Genomic DNA, 6924 nt, shown 5'->3' on the forward strand with positions numbered 1-6924 from the left:
CTCACACGGCCGATGCCATAGCACTTTGCCGATGTAGCCGCAAAGCCAAGGACCGACGACCAGCTGCACGGCAAAGTGAAACCTGGCCACAAGCCCACAACACCAACTCCCGACCTGGACAAGGAACCGCCGCCGCCCCGCACCTCCAGCAAGGTCCAGGGCCGTTTACAACAGTCGACGCCCACTCCAAAGGCCGACCTTGCGACCGTCGGATCCGCTCCTCCATGAAGAACCAAGGTGCACTAGAGCATCGCGCTCGCGACACTGCACAGAGCTTGACCGGCCACTGGCTGCTCGCGTAAGACACCATCTTGGTCGATCCATCACAACGCCCTCACCAAACCATGTCCAGGGGTTCGCACCGCTGCCCCCAGATGGCGCCGCCATGGCCCGAGCCACCGCACTGCTGCCAGCTCTCTGCAGGTCCGCTGCCCACCTAGGCTTCCTGTCGCGCATCGTACGCCCTCCCCACAGGCCGACGAAGATGAGCCCAGGTCGAGCCCCTGGCACGCGCGCTCCGCCGCGGCGCACGAGCGCGAGGAAATCGCAACGCCGTCGCCGCGGCATAGCTCAAGGTTGCCGTACGTACTTACGTGGAATCGCCAGTGCGCCGTCGACGTGTCGCTCATCCACGCAGAAATGTTCTTCCCGTAAAAAGCACACGCACGCACGCACAAGCACACATATTCGAGCGAATCTGCATGGCGTGCACCGCTGACCCGCCGTCGCGTGCACCACTGTTTCGCCAGCCTGGGTTGGGAGCACGACAGGACACGGACCGCCACCACGCGACGCATGCCCGACAGAAGCGTGGGGGCAAGCAAAGCGACGAGCAGGTTCGGCGCCGCCGCAGCTGCTCGATCCAATCCACCGAACCTACACCAAGCTGGCTGCGGCTCGTGGTCCGGCGGTTAATTTATTCCGCCGGGCGCCGCCTGATCCAAAGCCGCCGGCGCCTGTCATCAGTGGGCCCGCGCCGACGCATGCCCGTCCCTGTATGGCCGGACGGCTGGCTCAGGTTCAGAACCGGAAAAAAAACGCAGCGTTCTTCCCCGAAGCGCTTGAATTGAGTATGACCCGAGGCGAGGTGACAGCGTGTTTCCATTTCTCCACTGATTTTTTCGCTCAAATGCCACCGTGCTTTTGCGGGGTGCTGTGCAAGCAAGCAATATCGGTGAACTGACCGCGAAATGTACGTGCGCTGTTTTCGTGGAATATTCGGCGCCCACAGGATAGAAAACCCCGCTCTAACCTGGATTGGTTTCCAAAAGAAAGACAACCATCTAATCAGTACTCCTACTTGAGTTGATTTCTCTACTCTTATAAAAAATCAAGTTGCTGATGATGATGTGTCTATCATCTTGCAATATAGACCGTCCGATCTATATCTGATGGATAGAAAACAAATTATAACAATTTTATAAAAAATACCTGCACCTCTCTCCACATTTGTAGATAAGGCTTTCCCTCGTTCATCTTTATCTCCCACAACCTCATTGTTGAGCAATTAAAAAAGAAAGTCTCTGAAACAATCTGGCATGGTGGCCGTTGCCAGCGTCATCCATCCCCATGCTGCCACTTAGTCCAACCACCAATCAGCACCACGCCCCACTCCTCCTCACCTTATTTCTCCCCTTTCTCGGCAAATCATTAGTTTTTACACATGAGATTACTTCCACATGGGTCAGTCACAAGTCACAACAGGTGTTTTGTAAAAAAAATACATCTTGATGTTCTGTGCAATGCACGGGCATCTTGCTAGTCAATGAAAAAACGGCAGCAATAGTTGTTTGACGGAATTGCAACTTCGATCGACTTTCCCCAGGAATCAGGAATCAAGTGGCAAGCTAGTGATTAGCTTTGCATTAGTTCGATCGATGCTAAAAGCATCTCCAATAGACGGTTCATATGTAAAAATATCTAATTTTTGAATCTTCGAGAGCAAAAAACACTGCTTCAACAGATGGTACATATGTAAAAACAGTTACATCACCGCCTCCTGTAGATGTAAAATACAACACTTCGTGATATAAATTTACATCACGAGATACAACTGATATAAAATCGTGACCACCCGCGAAACGACCAACCGCCAGTTCATTTCCTTTCCCGCTTGCGACAGCCCGCCCGCCCGTGCACCAGGCGCTGGAAATCGCCGCCGGCACCGCCCAAATCGTCGTCGTCGCCACCACCACCCCAAATCGTTGCCGCCTCCCTAGCCCGCGTTGCCTCCCCTCCGGAGGGCATCTCGCAGTCACCCCGCTGCCGCCGATTCGGGAAGCAGCCGCGGCGGGATTCGCCGACTCCGGCGGTCCGGCAGCCTGTATAGCTCCTCATCGCGGCGGCCCGACCTCCCTTCTCCTCTGCGCCGCCGTCCGCAACATCGACCGACTACCAATCCAACCACTGGCCATCTTCTTCCACCCCGCGCACAAGGTGTTCGACGGAATTCCCCAAGGTAAAAAAATGACGAAACTTTGAAAGTGCTAGTGATCGACTAGAGGGGGGTGAATAGGCGATTTTTATGAAAGTCTTCAAAACATGGAAGTTTCGAAGACAAAGACTAATAGCAGCTAGGTAGTATGGATCAGGATGGAAGACAGTATGAAGCCAATCAGAACAAGCAGTCACAAAGTGAAGACAAATAAATAGTGCAAACAGGCACTGACTTCATAAGGACCAACTGTAAATAAAGAGATGGAAAGGATAGAACCAATTGCTCGTTGAAGACAATGATTTGTTGGACCAGTTCTAGTTGCTGTGACAACTATACGTCTGGTTAGGGAGGCTGAGATTTAACTCAGAAGACCGTGTCTTCACCTTATTCCCCTTGAGTTAAGGACACCCAGTCCTCGCCCAATCACTCTAGTAAGTCTTCAAGGGAGACTTCCAAACCTTCACAGACTTCGTTCACCGGCGATCCACAATGACTCTTCGATGCTCAGAATGCGACGCCTAACCGGCTGGAGGATTCACAGTCCACAAGTGTAACAAGTCTTCAGATCACACAGACAGGAATACTTCAGTGATGCCTAACATTCTTTGGCTCTGGGTGTTTAGGGCTTTGTCCTCGCAAGGATTTCTCTCTTAAAGGCTTCGAGGTGGGTTGCTCTCAAACGACAAAAGTCGTGCACTAACTCTAAGCAGCCAACCAATTTATGGTGTAGGGGTGGGCTATTTATAGCCACTAGGCAACCCGACCTGATTTGTCTGAAATGACCCTAGGTCACTAAGGAACTGACACGTGTTCCAACGGTCAGATTTCAAACACACGCGGCAACTTTACTTGGGCTACAAGTAAAGCTGACTCATCCAGCTCTGGATAAGATTTGCTCTCATTGTCTTCGCTCGAAGACATAGGATTTTGGTTAAGCATCACTTCAGTCACTCTGACTTTGTTCACTGGGACCCCACTTAACAGTACGGTGGTTCCTATGACTCAACAAAGAAGAAAAGAAAACGACGAAACAGCTAAGTCTTCACGCTCCATAGTCTTCACTCAATGTCTTCTCTTGTCATAGTCTTCAATGTGAATATCTTCACATACCACCTTTGTCTTCAATGTCTTCATACATTTTTAGGAGTCATCTCCGGTAGGAAAACCGAATCAATGAGGGACTACTACCTGTGTTATCCTGCAATTCTCACAAACACATTAGTCCCTCAACCAGGTTTGTCGTTAATACTCCAAAACCAACTAGGGGTGGCACTAGATGCACTTACGATCTCCCCCTTTTTGGTGATTGATGACAAACTGGTTGAAGTTTTCAACGGGGATAAAAGTATGTGAAATTGTAAAGGATTTAGGTATTGTCTTCGTAAGTAGCAGGAAGGCTCCCCCTGAAGATGTGCATATAAGTATTTTGCTTTTGCATGCAAATGCACATGGCAGGTTGTACTTGCGGAGCTCCTCTTCTACTTATGAAGACAATTCATCATGCATGAAAGGATATAACGAAGATAATGACATGCATAATGAGAAATGGACGTCTGCAAAATGACTTCGTGCGGAATTTATCATCGCACATGCGGAATTTATCACCGCATCACATAGTGTCAAAAAGGTAGCAGACGACCAACAAGTTTAAGTGTTACAACTCAAAACGAACCAAATGTTTCAAAAGCAAGAGTTGTAAGTGAAGGAAATATGCCCTAGAGGCAATAATAAAGTTATTATTTATTTCCTTATATCATGATAAATGTTTATTATTCATGCTAGAATTGTATTAACCGGAAACATAATACATGTGTGAATACATAGACAAACAGAGTGTCACTAGTATGCCTCTACTTGACTAGCTCGTTGATCAAAGATGGTTATGTTTCCTAGCCATAGACAAAGAGTTGTCATTTGATTAACGGGGTCACATCATTAAGAGAATGATTTGATTGACTTGACCCATTTCATTAGCATAGCACTTGATCGTTTAGTTTGTTGCTATTGCTTTCATCATGACTTATACATGTTCCTATGACTATGAGATTATGCAACTCCCGTTTACCGGAGGAACACTTTGTGTGCTACCAAACGTCACAACGTAACTGGGTGATTATAAAGGTGCTCTATAGGTGTCTCCGAAGGTACTTGTTGGATTGGCGTATTTCGAGATTAGGATTTGTCACTCCGATTGTCGGAGAGGTATCTCTGGGCCCACTCGGTAATGCACATCACTATAAGCCTTGCAAGCATTGCAACTAATGAGTTAGTTGCGGGATGATGTATTACGGAACGAGTAAAGAGACTTGTCGATAACGAGATTGAACTAGGTATTAAGATACCGACGATCCAATCTCGGGCAAGTAACATACCGATGACAAAGGGAACAACGTATGTTGTTATGCGGTCTGACCGATAAAGATCTTCGTAGAATATGTGGGAGCCAATATGAGCATCCAGGTTACGCTATTGGTCATTGACCGGAGACGTGTCTCGGTCATGTCTACATTGTTCTCGAACCCGTAGGGTCCGCACGCTTAAGGTTTCGATAACAGTTATATTATGAGTTTATGAGTTTTGATGTACCGAAGGAGTTCAGAGTCCCGGATGAGATCGGGGACATGACGAGGAGTCTCGAAATGCTCGAGACGTAAAGATCGATATATTGGATGACTATATTCGGACATCGGAAAGGTTCCGAGTGATTCGGGTATTTTTCGGAGTACCGGAGAGTTACAGGAATACGTATTGGGCCTTATTGGGCCATACGGGAAAGAAGGAAAAGGGCCTCAAGGGTGGCCGCACCCCTCCCCTTGGTCTGGTCTGAATTGGACTAGGGAAGGGGAGCGCCCCCTTCCTTCCTTCTCCTTTCCCTTCCTCTTTTCCTATTCCATATGGGAGGTGGAATCCTACTAGGACTAGGGAGTCCTAGTAGGACTCCACACTTGGCGCGCCCCCTCCTAGGGCCGGCCTCCTCCTCCCTTGCTCCTTTATATACGGGTGCAGGGGGGCACCCCAAAGACACAACAATTGATCCTTGAGATCTATTAGCCGTGTGCGGTGCCCTCCTCCACCATAATCCTCGATAATATTGTAGCGGTGCTTGGGCAAAGCCCTGCGACGGTAGAACATCAAGATCGTCACCACGCCGTCGTGCTGACGGAACTCTTCCCGGACATTCTGCTGGATCGGAGTCCGGGGATCGTCATCGAGCTGAACGTGTGCTAGAACTCGGAGGTGCCGTAGTTTCAGTGCTTGATCGGTCGGGCCGTGAAGACGTACGACTACATCAACCGCGTTGTGCTAACGCTTCCGCTTTCGGTCTACGAGGGTACATAGACAACACTCTCCTCTCTCGTTGCTATGCATCAGCATGATCTTGCATGTGCGTAGGAAATTTTTGAAATTACTACGTTCCCCAACAGTGGCATCAGAGCCTAGGTTTTATTCGTTGATGTAATATGCACGAGTAGAACACAAGTGAGTTGTGGGCGATATAAGTCATACTGCTCACCAACATGTCACACTTTGGTTCGGCGGTATTGTTGGATGAAACGGCCCGGACCGACATTACGCGTACGCTTACGCGAGACTGGTTTTACTGCCGTGCCATGCACACAGGTGACTAACGGGTGCCAGTTTCTCCAACTTTAGTTGAACCGAGTGTGGCTACGCCTGGTCCTTGCGAAGGTTAAAACAACACCAACTTGAAAAACTATCGTTGTGGTTTTGATGCGTAGGTAAGAACGGTTGTTGCTCAGCCCATAGCAGCCACGTAAAACTTGCAACTACAAAGTAGAGGATGTCTAACTTGTTTTTGCAGGGCATGTTGTGATATGATATGGTCAAGACGTGATGAGATATAAGTTGTTGTATGAGGTGATCATGTTTTGTTGAAGTTATCGGCAACTGGCAAAAGCCTTATGGTTATCTCGCTATTGCATAAGATGCAAGCGCCAAATAATTGATTTACTTTATCGCTATGCGATAGCAATAGTTGCAAGAGTAATTGTTGGCGAGACGACCATGTGACGACACATTGATATAGATCAAGATGATGGAGATCATGGTGTCATGCCGATGATGATGGAGATCATGACGATGCTTTGGAGATGGAGATTAAAGGCACAAGATGATGATGGCCATATCATGTCACATATTTTGATTGCATGTGATGTTTATCTTTTATACATCTTATTTTGCTTAGTTCGACGGTAGCTTTATAAGATGATCTCTCACTAATTATCAAGGTACAAGTGTTCTCCCTGAATATGCACCGTTGCGAAAGTTCTTCGTGCTGAGACACCACGTGATGATCGGGTGTGATAGGCTCTACGTTCAAATACAACGGGTGCAAAACAGTTGCACACGCGGAATACTCAGGTTAAACTTGACGAGCCTAGCATATAACAGATATGGCCTCGAAACACGGAGACCGAAAGGTCGAGCGTTAATCATATAGTAGATATGATCAACATAGTGATGTT

The sequence above is a fragment of the Triticum urartu genome, chromosome 2 (genome assembly GCF_003073215.2).
Source record: "Triticum urartu cultivar G1812 chromosome 2, Tu2.1, whole genome shotgun sequence".
In the NCBI taxonomy this organism is placed as follows: Eukaryota; Viridiplantae; Streptophyta; class Magnoliopsida; order Poales; family Poaceae; genus Triticum; species Triticum urartu.